Source organism: Microcaecilia unicolor, chromosome 1, assembly GCF_901765095.1.
Source record: "Microcaecilia unicolor chromosome 1, aMicUni1.1, whole genome shotgun sequence".
Lineage (NCBI taxonomy): Eukaryota > Metazoa > Chordata > Amphibia > Gymnophiona > Siphonopidae > Microcaecilia > Microcaecilia unicolor.
Genome location: NC_044031.1, coordinates 165,364,026 through 165,380,239, shown reverse-complemented (window position 1 = coordinate 165,380,239; position 16,214 = coordinate 165,364,026). Strand labels below are relative to the sequence as shown.

At 45.0% G+C, this 16,214-nt stretch overlaps 1 protein-coding gene across 2 annotated transcripts in view; it reads left to right on the top strand.

The window, feature by feature from the left end:
• Positions 1-11,861: 11,861 nt before the first annotated feature.
• The window catches only part of OSBPL3 (oxysterol binding protein like 3), a 324,326-nt gene continuing 319,973 nt past the window's right edge, over positions 11,862-16,214 (top strand). The window contains exon 1 of one of the 2 annotated variants that reach the window (XM_030202113.1): positions 11,862-12,379. The gene's annotated coding sequence lies outside the window, so the exon portion shown is untranslated. The remainder of the gene's footprint in view (positions 12,380-16,214) is intronic. The other variant, XM_030202121.1, reaches the window with a different exon arrangement.

The window sequence follows — 16,214 nt, the reverse complement described above, 5'->3', positions numbered from 1 at the left end:
AGGGCCCTTTTTCCTGCAGCAGTTTAAAAGCCCCTAAAAAAATGGCCATGCAGTAAGATTACTCTTACCGCGTGGCCATGCGGGGAGGAGCACTTACTGCCACCCATTGAGGTGGTGGTAAGGACTCCTGCGGTAACCCAGTGGTAACCAGCTAGCTTGTGGCGATGCCCAATTACTGCCAGGTTAGTGCCATGCTATGAAACAAAAAATGTTGATGCGCCGGAAATGGCATGCGCTGAAGGCGGAACTACCACCGGCAGCCACATTGGGCTACCAGTATTAGCATGTGGTAAGCCCATGTTGGGCTTACCGATGCTTTGTAAAAGGGCCCTTAAGTTCCCCCCTCCCCATTTGCTAAGCCATGCTAGCAGCTGCCGTGCGTTAATGCCAGCATAGCCCATTCAATTTGAATGGGCTGTGTCGACAGTGCCGCACGGCTTAGTAAACGGGGAGGGGGGGTAAACTTTCTGAAGGATAAAGGGCTCTCTCCTTATGAAATGCTGTCTCTGTACTTAAAGGAGGTGTTACAGTTTAAGCAAGAAGAGATTCCATCTTACTACCTCCCTGTAGTAATGAAATGCTTGGATGTTTTACTTATATATACTGTCATCTACCACATTTGCTTATTTCCGATCTGACGAAGAAGGGCATCCTTTGAAAGCTAATCAAGAAATGTATGTGCCAGAGCCAGTGTTGGGAGGCGGGACTGGTGGTTGGGAGACGGGGATAGTGCTGGGCAGACTTATACGGTCTGTCCCAGAGCCGGTGGTTGGGAGGCGGGGATAGTGCTGGGCAGACTTACACGGTCTGTGCCCTGAAAAGGACAGGTACAAATCAAGGTAAGGTATACACAAAAAGTAGCACATATGAGTTTATCTTGTTGGACAGACTGGATGGACCATGCAGGTCTTTTTCTGCCGTCATCTACTATGTTACTATCCTGCTTATTTTCGAAAGTTGATCGCCGGCCATTTCCCGACATAAATCGGGAGATGGCCGGCGATTTCGGAAAAAGCGGCAAAATCGGTATAGTGGAAAGCTGCTTTTTTTGACAGCATCGCCGCTTTCCCGTCGCTTCGCTGGCGAAAGTTCAAGGGGGCTTGTCAGTAGATTAGCGAAGGCGGGACATTGGCGGGCATGGGCGTGGCTACCAGATGGCCGGCTTTCGCCGATAATGGAAAAGAAAAAGCGGCGTTAAGCAGTACTTCGCCGGCTTTACTTGGTCCTTTATTTTCACGACCAAGCCTCAAAAAGGTGCCCCAACTGACCAGATGACCACTGGAGGGAATGGGGGATGACCTCCCCATACTCCCCCAGTGATCACCAATCCCCTTCCAAACTAAAAAATAAAACTAAAAACCTTTTTTGCCAGCCTGTATGCCAGCCTCAAATGCCGTACCCACCTCCATGACAGCAGAATGTGTTGTATCCTCCGACAGCCTTTCCCTGGTTGCGATGTGGCTCTTGGGTGAGTGTGACACCTTTTCTATTAGGTGCCCTGCAGAGTCACATTACCAATGCATTGTGTTGGGTGTAGGGTACTGGGCTCTACCCCCATGGTGCTTTTCCCCCCTGCCAACCAGGTCAGAGTGTGCCCTGTTTTGTTTCCTGTTGTAGTCTATGCGTTAGTGGCCATTTTTGTAGGCCGGGTTTAAGTTCCCTTTCCTGTGTTACCCACGTTAGAGAACGTAGTTCTTACCTTGAATGGTGCTGAAAGAGGGCATTGTACACCATTGTGCCAGCTCTGACCTACTGCTAATACCAGGGGACTCTTTGCCAGTGGGGCACAACCTCTGATCTGCAGTTAACTGTGAGTAAACATGGTTATTTCAAGAAAGGACTTTTTCAGAGAGATTATTCTTCAGGTGTGAACTGGTGTGCCAAAGTTATAAAGCAGCAATAAGTCCTAGAGGCTGTATGCAGGTCCTTGGAGCAATTTTAGTGGGTGCAGTACATTTGTGGGTAGTGGGTTTGGGGGGGGGGGGGTGGGGGGGCTCAGCTCCCAAAGTAAGGGAGCTATGCACGAGGGAGCTTTTCTGAAGTCCACCGCAGTGACCCTTGGGTGGCTGGTTGGTGTCCGGGCATGTCAGGGGGCCAGTGCACTAAAAATGCTGGCTCCTCCCACGGCCAAATGCTTTGGATTTGGCCGAGGTGTGAGATGGCCGACATAACTCTTCCATTATTGCTAAAAAACGAAGCCGGCCATCTCAAACCCTGGCCAAATCCAAGGCATTTGGCTGGCCGAACCTTATTGTCGAAACAAAAGATGGCCGGCCATCTTGTTTGAAAATACGGGTCTGGCCAGCTGTTTGCGGCGCCGCCAAAATACATCGCTGGCGGCCCGTTCGATTATGCCCCTACACGTTACTATGTATTAAGTTATGTCCATAAAAAGGTATCATCTTATTTTCTTTTCTATGTTTTATTTTGTTTGATTTCTATTGATTACCTTTAAAAGTGGACTAACACGGCTACCACACCACTCTACCTCCCTGTTAAAAGAAGGGAGAGAGAGAGATTAAAATAGATGACATTACAGCTGATTCTTTAGAAATGGCTCAAGAAGTAGATTTGGCTTCGGGACATTTGTCTGCTACTTTAATTATGAGTTTAAATAACAGTGCTGACAGAGAAAAATGACAAAACCATTACTTTCAGTTAGAGTTAGCATCTTCCATGGGTTATATGTATTTCTTGATATTGGTAGAGAATCCCATAAACATTGTAAGCAATTTTTGTTGCTAAGATCTGCTGTGTTAAATTTGGGAGCATAGATTTTTCTAAAACTCTCCTGTAAGCATATTGTAATAAGTCAGGCTGTTAAATATGTCTTCTGGGATCCCTCGCATCTTACTGCCTTTATAGCCGCGAGAAGGGCCGCTGCTCACCCACTGGAAGAAAAATGATAGTTCAATTTATGTTTTGGCCAAATATCATCGGACTACAGCCTTTTGCCTTTTTCCTGTATATGATCACTGGTTCAATTGTTCTGTGACTCATTATTATTGTATTGGATTCTTATTATAGTGGATTTAAACTGAGATAGGAAGTGGACTTCACTGAAGAGTGATGTACAGTTCTCTCTCTTTTTTATTTCTTGATTATATTAATGTCTTATCCTATCCAGACTTTTCTGTACAAGTACAATGCTGGGAAGCATTGTTTGATTTTTGTTTTTAAACTCTTATACATTAAAAAATAATGATTACATTATTGCTGTAAGTTGCCTCAAGGGTTTTTTTTTTCAGGTAGACATCTCATAAATGTAGTAATAAATCATGTCTTGAGATGTCCATGGAATCAGACTATTGATCATGAGACATCTGAACTGAATAACATTTTCAAGTGATGACAACTTCTGCTGTCTGCCTGCCAACATCCAAGACCTGTGACTGAAGAAGGTCAATGACCTCCTTCATACCTTGTGTAGCATTGCCACAGAGGACGCTGAATTTACTGTATTTGTTCATCAGCTAAAGAACAAAGTAACCAAAGGTACAAATTATCTGGCACTCACTAAAGTGCTGCACAACTCCAATGAAGGCGTATTCCTCAACATCAATGCCATTTTAAAAGAGCAGGTCCTGCTCCCAATACCACTCTGCAGTGTGAAAAGGCGCTTTTTTTTTGCTACAAACTGGATACAAACAGCAGCAGAAGCCTCAGTGCTTACCATCTGATTCAATAATTTGTCACTTTTCTTATTCAAGAGAGAGTTGTTCAATTCACAGTACTACAAAGCATTATTACTGTATTCAGGAGCAAAAGATGGTGTCTCATTCTTTTGTGTACTTAGGGGGGGAAGTTATCAAGTTGTGTTAGGGAAATAACCTGTGATATTTGCCCCTTAACACAACTTAAAAGGCACTAATGTAGGCTGTATTACCCTAATGCATCGTTAGTTAAGTTACTGTGGGTTACATAGCAATGAGATGCAAAAAATGCAAATGCATGTAAACCAGCTCATTATTTTGTAAATATTATATTGCAGTTTGTGGTGTGCATCGTATGCACTCCACAATCTGCAATTTAGTCTGTAAAATAACCCTAGCTAAAAGCTGGGGTTATTTTACTGCCCAGGAGCATTGGGCTGGCAATGAATTCCAGAGTTTAATTACACGTTGAGTGAAGAAAAATTTTATCTGATTCGTTTTAAATTTACTACATTGTAGCTTCATCGCATGCCCTAGTCCTAATATTTTTGGAAAGCATAAACAAACGCTTCACATCTACCCGTTCAACTCCACTCATTATTTTATAGACCTAGTTGTCCTGGAAACACTTTGGTTCTGAAGATAATTCCTGGGAAACTACCATCAACATTCATGCCCCTGAATTGCTTTGTGATTTTCACTCCCGTCACCCTTCCAAGCCGGGCCTGAATTGAAGGGGTGTCCATGAGGGAGGGATATTGTCACGTACCCGGTGCCAATTCGGTCCAGGAGTCTGATGGCAATGTGCATGACCGGCGCGCTCAGGGGCAGAGCAGCTGCAGCAGGCTCTTCCAGCTCCAGCTGGTCCAGGGGTCCAGTGATGACTCATGTGCCCGATGTGTGCTGGGGGCGGGGTGGCTGCTGCGGGGCTTGTCCTTTGGCTGACTTCCTTCCTGGCTTCTCCCCCCTGGTGAGGGCGTGTTCTCCGTGATGTCAGATGCCCTCACCTTTTAGGGGCAGGCCGGCTTCTGGTTCAGGGCCTTAGCTACTTTTTTGATGTAGCACTGCGTTTCTTGTTACTTTTTGGCAAGCCTGAACCTGATCTTTCCCCGGAACACTGTCTGCCTGACCTGAAGCCTGAACCTGACCATTCACCTGCACGCCAACTGCCTGATCTGTTAGCCAGAACCTGACCATTCACCGGTAAGCTGCCTACCTGACTTTTTCGCCTGATCGCTGCCTGCCTGTCCTGAAGGCTGTTTCCAACCTTGCTGTCTTTGTGCCACCTGTCTGTATCTGTTATCCTGGACCTGACTCACCTTTCAGGCTTGCTAGTTCAGTTCCTGCCCAGTCTCTCTTAAGTCCTGTCAGCGGCCAGAACCCAGGGGTTCAACCACTGCGGAACGGTGATCATCGCAGGTGAAGCTCTGGGCTTTCCCACCGCTACTCCAGGAACAGAATCCATAGGCTTCTGGCCTGATATCCCTGCTCTTGGAGCAGCATGAGGGCTCACAACCGGTGACCGACCATGACACTAACATTGTAATTAAGCAATATGATTATTTCTAGTCCCCTAAACAAAAGCACAGAGATTGCTCACCATTAAGTCTAATAACAAAAAGGAAAGGAAATGCATCCCAAACTGAACCATCCCCTAAAAAGTCCCCTAAACCTTTTCCAAATCCAAACCCCCCATCCAATCTCCCTCCCCACCTCAGCTCCCCTCCCCCTCCCCACCCCAATGCACAAAGAAGAACAGAGAACTCCACCCCTCAAGGGGAGGCCTCTAAACAGAGAAAGTGTGTACTAGTGGACAAGCCCCCCCCCCCCCCAATTACAGCAATACTCTCCATAATGCTATAATCTGTGACCTAACAATCAGATCCCTAGTATAAAACTAATAACAGCCAACTCACCCCCAATACCAACAATCTGTAAATAGACCAAAAGTAGTTAGTAACTGAAGGGTAATATCACCCGTTCAGCAAGATGAGACAGTCAGTTAGAGCTTGGGCAGCTCCAAGAGTGGCAGATGAAAATATGGGACCCAAAGACCTAAGTCCCTTGCTCCCTCAGGTTGCAGTTGCCACAGGCAAAATTTTTGCTGACTATTGCCGCTTCAGGTGACTGGACCCTTTGGCCACCCACTGCCACTTCGGTTGACTGGAAAGGCCTAAGTTGGATTTGCGGTTGGACGAGGATTATGCCGCAGCAGAAACCTCTGAGCTTGGGAAAAGTTGTTGAGCCTCCGCTGCAGTGTGTATTTGGTGTAACTTGCCACCCATATAGACTATTAATGCAAATGGGTGGCGCCACTTATACGGATGCCTGTCGTTCTCAGTTGAAGTGATACAGGCTGAAGCTCCAAAAGGCGTTTTGGAGTGGCGCTGGCAAGGTCCTGGTATATCTCTTGTAATAAATATAGGACATGCCTTCACATGACCTTGCCACCAGAGGGATCTCTCATGGTGGAAGGTTGGTGTAGTGACCTTAAGGAGACCACTAGAGGCTGCGCATGGGTTAAAAACAATCCGCTTAGATGGGAAGAGACCACTAGAGGGTCTGGCATTGGAGAAGCTTGAGTTGTCTTGTAGAAGCCACTTGAGGGAGCCCTACCTCAGTGATAACCCCAACTCCAAATAGCTGGGAGGGAGGGGGATGCTACCCTTTGCTAAGTGAGAAGGGGAGGGCCCACAGTAGTGGGAAGGAAGTAGTTCCCTTAGGAGGTAAGCCCCTGGAGAAGGTTCTGAACTTCTTCAGAACCACGAGGATCCCAGGAAAGGTGGGGTTAGTAATGAGCAGCCCTTTAAAAAGGCACGTCCCCCGGTGGACTTCAGAAGAGGAAGGGAACCACTCTGAAGAAGGAAAGATGCTGAGTAGACCCCAGAGAGATGGACCAAGTCGGGCTGGAAACCTTGGGGCACAGACCCCAATTGAAAGGTGCCTAAGAAACTTAAAGACAAGGTACTTACCCAGACTCTATGATAATGGGAAGGATAAAGATGATTTGACTTGGTCCTTTGAAGTAAGATTCTGATACTAATAGCCGGGAGTGGAGGACAGGACTGTAAAATTAGAATGAAAAAAAAAAATCCTATCCAAGGGGTGGTAGCTGTTCTAAACTGAGACCCAGGTCCCCCACAAAGAGGGCTCAGATAAGGAGTGTTGGATGAACTGTTTGATGAAAGAAGAATTCCCTTGCAGAGTGGTTAATGAAGCCTATAAAAGGGCTCGCTAACGCTAGCTGGAGTGGATTTGCTTATTGATTGACTAATTTGCATATCCTGTGAAGCCTATAGGGGAGCTAGCTAAAGCTAGCTGGAGTTGATTTGCATATGACATGCTTAATTTGCATATCCAGTGAAGCCTGTTAATCCCGGTGTATTCCTCAGAAAAGGAACCAAGGGGATGTCACAGGTGTATGAGAACTGCAACCTGTTGCCAAGGGAAGCCTCAAGGGGGGGTCTAGAACAGGATGGCTGGTAATTGAGAAGAAGTCACCCTGATGGTGAAGAGGACCCTACCCTAAGACTGAAGGTATGAGCAACTATAGTTAAGAGCTGCTTCTTAGATCTCTTTCAAGAGACAAAGCTTTCTGAATGCTTCTGGGAACGTTCTGAGGTTATGATTAAGGGCTGAGGTCCCCAAGTAGAGCAAAGCCTCCTCACAAGTTTGTTTAATGTACTTTCCTACAGACTGTGTGGGTAGAAAGACAAGCATGTCTCCTACTGAAAAGGAGAGAATATCACACTCTATGGGATATGAGTCCCACTGAAAGTTGTCAGCTTTTCATGCTGCTTGCAGAATTTGTTCCTTTGTATCATTGAAGCAGGTTACAATATCTTTAGTCTTATTATTGTAAGGCGGTCCCAATGCACGGTGAGCATAGTCCAGCATAATTGTCGTACCATCTCTGTTCAACAATGCACCCACTATAGCTTGCACTACACGCTCATAATCCAAATAGTTGGGGGTTTCTGGGACCCCTCTAAAGCACAAATTAGAGCGCCAACTTCTATTTCTAAGTCTTCAAGCTTGTCCATTAAAGATGCATTGGAAGTGTGCAGATCATGCAACTGGGTATACTGGTGAGGGCCTCAGTATGGTCCTCTAAGCACTGCTGAGACTCCTCAACCCGGTGCCCCAGCTCTGTTATTTCTGTGCACAGATCAGCCCCAGTGTTGCCAATTCCTCCTGCATTACCTTTATATCCCTGAGTCAATCTCTAATTTCCTGTAATGGCTCACCAGATATGGTAGGGGGCATCACCTGATTCGACTCCACCTGGAACAAATCGGGAGACTGGGAGCAATCTGGCTGCGAGAGCAATGACACCATCTTGGTGTCCGGGCCAAGCCTTGTGGCGCTAGGCCCCGCTGATCCAAGATAAGCAAAGCAGGATAAATCCACTGTTTTAGGGTGTATGCTCATGCCCAGCAATGCTCCTTCCTGAAATGCAAATCAGAGAGTAAATAGTTCCTGTCAGTGAGGTCTGTGGATATGTAATTAATCGCTATTACTGGGGAAATTGCCCAGAGCTCCTCTTCTATGCGACCATTCCCCTAGGGTTACCATATTTTGTCCCCTAAAAATGATTACACATGCCCCGCCCCCCATACCCCACCCCGCCCCCTTTCACACCCTCGCCCCGCCCCCTGTCACGTTTTCCCCTCCCCCCTGTCACATACCCCGTTGCCCCCCCTCCCTGTTACCCCCTCCCCTTACCTTACTACTGCCCTGGTGGTCTAGTGACCTCTTCGGGGCAGGAAAGAGCCCCCTGTTTCCTGCCCGGACCGCTGCCCTGCATGCATCCTTCCTGTTGGTGATCTCGGTGCTGATTCAAAATGGCCGCCAAGAGTTGAAGTCTCGCGAGGTCACTTCAACTCTCGGCGGCCATTTTGAATCGGCGCCGAGGATCACCAACAGGAAGGATGCATGCAGGGCAGCGGTCCGGGCAGGAAAGAGGGAGCTCTTTATTGCCCCAAAGGCGGAAGACGTCACTAGACCACCAGGGCACTAGTAAGGGTAGGGGAGGCTAGCAATCTGCCCGTTTGTCCAGATTTCTGGACAAACGGGCAGGCTGGCGGGCGGGCCCATCCGCCCACCAGCCTGCCCGTTTGTCCAGAAATCCGGACAAACGGGCAGATTGGCAAAACCCGCCCAGTTGCCCGGACATGCCCTCAAAAGCTTTCAAGATCAGAGAAAATGAGCTTCCCCCAAAATGCAAACAGAAGAGAGGTTACACTACAGTGACGTGGTGACGTGTAAGAGTGAAAAGAAGGAAGGATGGGAATGGGATTGGGGTGGAAGAATGGAAGGAAGAGCGGCTGGTGCACTAGCAGAGTTACAAGGAGACTGACAGAGATTATATAGTATCTGGTAATGCAATTAATTGTACCAGAAGAATGCAACTATAATCTGCTATCAATCAACTGATGAAAGGAAATGAAAATCCAGTCATCTACTCTTTTTTTTTTAATCTTTTTTTATTGAGAACAAGCAGAGCTTTCCAATACAAACATATAACAATTGTAAACAGTAATACTAACATGTCATCTACTCTTATTTCAGCGTGAAGAGCAAGCTTCAGGAGAACCCAGAATTGATTACTGGCAGAGCTGTGAAACAGAGCAAAGCAGTTCAGGCATTTTACCTAGCAATAGGTGTTGCAAGTGAATGTAGGAAGGATGTTCTTCACTGTGTAACCCTGGTCTTACCACACAGTTCAGGGCACCAGCTAGCTCTTTGGGTCAGGTACTCAAACCAGGGCTACAAACAAAAGTTTTATTTCACTAAGCTAGCTGGGTGCAGGCCAGAGCCAGGCTTGATCCCGGTAGGCCGTAGGGTCTTAAGCCACACTTTCTTATTTTTCTTTATTGAGTCTGGGAGTAAAATAACTTACTCGCGCTCCAAAGAAACTCTCCACTCCAGATTTTATAACAAAATGCAATAACTACTGGAACGCTGCAACAGGCAGATATCCAAACTATACTTTTCTTGTAAACAAACCGTTCCTTTTGTATCAAAACAGTTCACTTTGCTGAAAGACTAGTAAATTAACAGACTCTTTATAAATACTAGAGTATTTACATATTTACAGCACCACCAGTCCTCCAATACCCTGATTCCTTTTCTTTTTTTTTGTTTAAGCAACAATTATGATTCCAGTTCAATCAGGTTCCAAAAACCTTGAGAGATCACAGTAACCTTATTGAGCAGCCTTGAGCAGCTAGTGCATATTTACCATGCGGTAGAGGTTAGCGCGGAGTCTAGCTGTCTAAAGTGGGTGGGGGCAGGAGCTGGCCAGACATGGAGCAGGTCAGAGGTGTAGCCGGCTGTGATAGCTAGTGTGTGGGTCGGTACCACATTCTAGCTGTCAAGATTGCCAATAGTATGGCTGTATTTACTGCCATCTCAAGGAGGCAGTAGCTGCAGTCAAACTATCAGCAGTCCAGTAGCCTGGCTGCTGTCACAAGTTCCGCAACAGCATTCTGACTCCGACTCCTTGTGTGATCCCCCCTCCCCTGATATGCATGTACAGTCACCCCCCCTCCTGACACCCTTAAACTCCCATCCCTCCCCAGACACCCTCTGATTTGATCCCTCAGTTAAAGTCCCATCTCTCCCAGACACCCCCCCCCATCCAATTCCCCCCCAGTCAAAGTCCCCAAAACCATGTCCCCATGTCCAGAGTGTCCTGGAGCTGATAGCCTCAATAAAGGAGAGGGCAAGATTTTTTTCTAAACTTTCTTCTTTCCTCTCAGTGCATGAGTCAATCTCCGTCCAGTATGCACTGACAGGAAAGAAGAAATAAGATGACTTCTTGATGCAGTAAACTCTGACATCTTATTGTGGTGATGTGGGCAATTTTTTCTATGAATGTTATTTAACTCTGCAGTAATTTGAATGCTGTTAGTTTACTGTATTAGGAGTAAAACTTTATATAGCTCACCTGTTAACTGTGCATTGAAGCTCAGTGCACAGTTCTAATGCACAACTTATTTCATCAGCCTCTCAGTCTACTGATGGAGGAGATGGAAATGAACCATTGTATCACCCAGGTGTGCACTTTTAAACTTGCTAATGTTTCTTTGCTAATGTATTTCAGTAATTAAGAAAATACAAAATAGATTTGTGGATTTTAATTCCAGTGGATCATTTGTGCTGTCATTCAGACTAATTTCTGTTAGTGAACAAAACTGATGCATGAATTATAAGCCAGTTTTTACCGTGTCCTGGAAAAAGGGCCTTTTTTAAGGGGCTGGAAAATGGACGTGTGGCAAAATAAAAACCAGCACACATCCATTTTCGGACTGAGACCTTACTGCCACTCATTGACTTAGCGGCAAGGTCTCATGTGCTACCCGGGTGGTAGGAATGCAGCATGCGCTCACTGCTGTTTACTCCCAGGTAAGCGCCATGTGGTAGAAAATAGAAAAATATGTTTCTGCCGTGTGTTTTTGGTGTGCGCCAAATTCAGAATTACCTCCTTGAGTAAGTGGTAGCCAGGTGGTAATGCCAATTTAGCACACACTGGACATGCCTAGGCCCTTACGCGCCTTTGTAAGAGGGCCCCTAAGTCTTTCCTCTTCTGGCTCACCATCTTGGGATCTCTGACAGCAGCCCTCACTCCTCCCCCCATCTGGGATCTGTCCAGTCTTGCCTTTGGGTGCCAGTCTTAAATCCAGTCCTTCTATAAACAAAGTAACATTTGGGAGTATCACAATGTTGTTAATATATGGCTTTAAAATTTTAAGAAATGGATATATAGTTTAAGATAACTTTATTTGCAAACAATTTTATAACACACAATAAATCCTGAGGGGGCAGAAGAGACAGAACGAGAAGGGGAAATACTTTGAAGTCTCTTTGATAATTTCCTGATCTTGACAACAACATACCACACACCGAACCAGACCCACACTCCCCCACTTAGCCTGTCGTCTAGACCCTTCCCTCGTGCCTCTATCTACAGGTTATACTCTGGACCTCCTATTACCTACGTCCAGGCGTAACACCATCCCACGCAGTTGTCCACCAGACAGCAACTCCCCGGCCGAGCTATCTGACGTCACATATACTCCACCACATCGGAAGGTATGGGGTGTGGCCTCACTGCAACGCAGCATTCTGGTTCGTTGCTGAAGCTGTCAGTCAGCAGCATGTGCCCGCCCTCACGTGGGAGCTCCCGGGCCAGGTTCTGAAGCTGCTGCTGCTGCTCCTGTGCTTGCAGAATAGGGCAGGCGGCACTAGTGTAGGTTGTTGGTTTTGTACTGGGTGGCAGTCACGGCAGTTTTTCCAATGATGACTCCGACTTAAAAGGGCGATGAACAGAGGCTTCCTTGGCTGGACCCCTTAGCGCGTAAATCGGAGTACAGTTAGGTAACAAGACTATGCGAAGTCAGCCGGCGTGCTGAGGACCGGTTCCTAAGTTTCGGGGTGTGGATCGGGTAAAGAGGGTTGGAGCTGAAAAATTCACCGGTGACTAACTGCAACTCTTGTGGAGTCCGAAAGAGGCGAGTGAAAGAAAGTTCCTAAACTTGTGCCTAGTGCACGCGTTTATTTCCTGGCTGCTGCTTTATAGCCGGCAGCTCTGTGTGCCGGATACAGTGCACCCCCCTGGGCCGGTGAGAAGAGATGTTGCTGGTCTCGGCAGCCTAGGTGAACCTGTTCTAGTTTCTACAGATACCTCCCTTTACAACAGAAAGAAACCTCTCTCTTGTGAAGTGAGTATGCATGTTTTTTTTTTCCGGCTATTTATTTTTGTTGCTGCGTGATTCTTTCATATTGTACGCGTGATGGAACGAACAATGTAGCTATAGGCCAATTTTCTGATACAAAGAAAAAAAAAACACTTAAAAGTATTGTTAGAAGATTCCCCCCACCCCCAGTAATATTTAGAGGTGGTTCTTTTCTTTCTGCTCTCCTCCCAGTTTCTGATCTGACGAAGAAGGGCAACCTTCGAAAGCTAATCTAAAAAATGTATTTAGTCCAATAAAAAGGTATCATCTTATTTTCTTTTCTATGTTTTATTTTATTCTATTTTTATTGATTACCTTTAAAAGTGGACTAACACGGCTATCACATCTCTCAACTCCCAGATTAGAAACTAGTGATTAAGTTAATCAATAGAAATAAAACAAAAAGAAGATAAAATTATACCTTTTGACTGGGCTAAACACGATTGACTAGCTTTGAAGGGAATAGCTTCTTCTATGGGTTAGAAATAGAAATGTGCAAAAGGTGACATATATCAGAATATATAAGTAACATAATACTTTTTATAGCCTGTAATACCTCGCAGTTTGATGCAGGTTCCATACAAAGAAGCTGGACAAGCCAGGAATTACATTTAAAATTGTCACACAATCAGATAAAAACTAAGTCAATTCCTACCACATTTTCGAAACAAGTATGTTAGTGACAGTCCAAACGTTTCATAACCAGATGCTTTTTAATGAAGAAATGTTTTTACGTAACTTAACTGCCTGTAAGGAAGCTTATCCAAATGCCACAACCTAACTTTACCCACCTTCACCTGACCCTGTGACAATGTCAATGTCTCAGATCACACCTCCTCCAATTTTTCCCTATGTTTACCCAACCCTATCACTTGTTTATCTCAATCTAGCCAAAAACTAGTTTCTCCTCCTACCTCTTATTACTTCTCCCTATCTACACATCTCCTTTACTCTGAAGCTTAGACTGTATTCTCGCCATTATACTTTTTAATCTTACTACTATATAAGCCGCATTGAACCTGCTATGAGTGGGAAAGTGCGGGGTACAAATGTAATAAGTAAATATGAAAATAGAGAATCGATATATTTCTTCCTTACTTTATCCTTTATATTTGGAAAACAAATTTACAAATCGAGTAGACTGTCCAAAGTTTGACAAAATAAAACATCACATCAAATATAGAGGTGTCAAGGCCATAAGAAACCTTATATATTAGACAGGAACAGGAAAATATGAATAAAATTCTAGCAGATGAACTTTGACATATTATGCCAAGGGCCGTTCGGACTGCTTCAAAGAAAAGATCAGCCTGGGTGCTGTGTCCTCAATCATCTGTTATTTTCTGAACAATAATTGAGAACAGCTGGACAACATTGCAGTAGTCCAAAGAACTAAGCAATGAAGCCTGAACCAGCAACTGAAACTGATAATCTCTAAAATATTTTGGAATACAGCATAATTTACACATAAGGAAAAAAGCTTTCTGAACCATTCCATTGAACCTGTGGAATCCAGAAAAACTCCCAGAACTCGCAGAGGAGGAAAAAAATAAACCTGTTGATGAATCACAATGTTCATTCATTTATTTCAGTATTTCTATACAGCTTAGACCTAAGCGGTTTACAGTTTCAATGTTAGGTTCTATCTCCCCCCTCCCCCGAACCAGTAATTAACAATAACGTTTTGTCTTTTCTGTGTTCAGTTTTAACCTATACACTGTTATCCAGTATAGTGCAGTGGACTTTGATCCTGGGGAACTGAGTTCGATTCCCACTGCTGCTCCTTGTGACTCTGGGCAAGTCACTTAACCCTCCATTGTCCCTGGTACAAAATAAGTACCTGAATATATGTAAACCGCTTTGGATGTAGCTGCAAAAACCTCAGAAAGGCGGTATATCAAGTCCCATTTCCCTTTCCCTAAAAACCATATGCAAAGCAGGCAACTCAGCTGGAGAAGTGGCCTAGTGGTTAGGGTGGTGGACTTTGGTCCTGGGGAACTGAGGAACTGAGTTTGATTCCCACTTCAGGCACAGGCAGTTCCTTGTGACTCTGGGCAAGTCACTTAACCCTCCATTGCCCCATGTAAGCCGCATTGAGCCTGCCATGAGTGGGAAAGCGCGGGGTACAAATGTAACAAAAAAACCCCACCTCTGCCTGCACCGGAGAAGGACAGTGAAGTCATCAGTATAACTAAAAAAAAAAAATACAACCCCTAATTTCTCCAATACAAAACCCAAGGAATGTACATATAAACAACAAGGGGGATAGTGGAAAATCTTGAGGGACACCACATACATTGCTCCAACAACGTGACAAAAGCCCGTAAACAATACTAACTTTATACTTCTACTGAGAAGAAAACCCCAGAACCAGGACAGAACTGCACCTGTAATCCTGATGGCATCTAAAATCTGAAAAGTATCTTGAAATCAACCAAGTCAGTTGCGCTCGATAAATCAAATTGGAGGAGCAGTGGTTTCTTCCCCTCACTGATTCACAGCCTGAATGCATCCCATAGAGCACCCACTATAGTCTCCGTACTAAAATTAGATCGAAACTGCAGTTGGGAAAAATGAAGAGTTCCATGCTGTTCCAGAAAGTGTGACGACTGAGCTGCAACCACACCTTCCATTAATTTCACAAACAAAGGTATCAATGCGATCAGCCTGTAATTTGTGACTGTTCCCACCGATTCCTTAACATCCTTCAATATATGCGTTACAATTATCTCCCCCAATCAATATAGGTGTTACAATTATCTCCTCCCCAGTTCTGAAGGAAATCTTTCCACTGAAAGACAACATTCAAACCAATCAAAAAGTCTTTGCTTAAACTTCAACGGGGCAGATAGCTTCATTGATGGAGGGCAACTATTCAACCTACAATAAGATCTAGTATATTTCTTATAAAGCATATCCACCGTCTTCCCCTTCCCTTCAAAAAAAGCATTCCAGTGACTGTCTCATGGGGGGGGGGGGGGGGGGGGGGGGGGGGGGAAGAGATGGATGGGTTATCAGAGGATAACCAAGCAGTATAATTTTATGGTTTATAATGTGATAGGAAACCCAGATCTTGAAGTTGTTCCTGGTGGGTGTCAAAACTTTATTATTTTAATTTCAAAGGTCTTTCGCTCCTGGATTGTTTAAAATATTTCTGTTAATATTCTCACCATAAAGTAATTTATGCAGCGTTCTGGTCTTATACAGTGTTCTCTTCTCGCCCACTGAGGGGTCACTCTGGAGTCTTGTGGGCAGTTTATCTAAATTGGTTATTTTGCTCAGTGTTGTTTTTCTAGTGAAAAAGGTGCTGGTACTCAAATGCCAGGCCACCCTTTAGGTGTGGGGTGATAATTGAGGTACTCACCCCACAATAGCCAGGCCACCTGCAACCAGTCACAGAATCTATGACAAGGCAGAATTGGTGTGTAGAGCCTCAGCTGTTCATTAAAACATGGGGACCATAGGTCAATTTTAGCAGACAATGGAAACGGTGCCGGTACTCAGTACCCCCTCAAAAAAGCCCTGGTTTTGCTTATACCATGACAGGAATGAACCTCACTCCTAAGCCAGGGCATATTGCGTATCATCTCAGTCTCTCAAATTTAATGCTTGCGTTCGCTGTAAAACTTGCATTGTTCCAAAAAGAGCTTCCCTCTGGTGTTCATAAACGGGCAACTTATCCAGGTGCGTTTGGAAGTTCTTTTTGATCAGACCTGTGGCTCCCAAAACAAAGGGAAATATTTTTGTCGTGCCTGTGTAAATTGATTCTCATGTTAAGCATTTGTTCTGTCTCTTCACCATAGCATCCTTTATGTGTTTT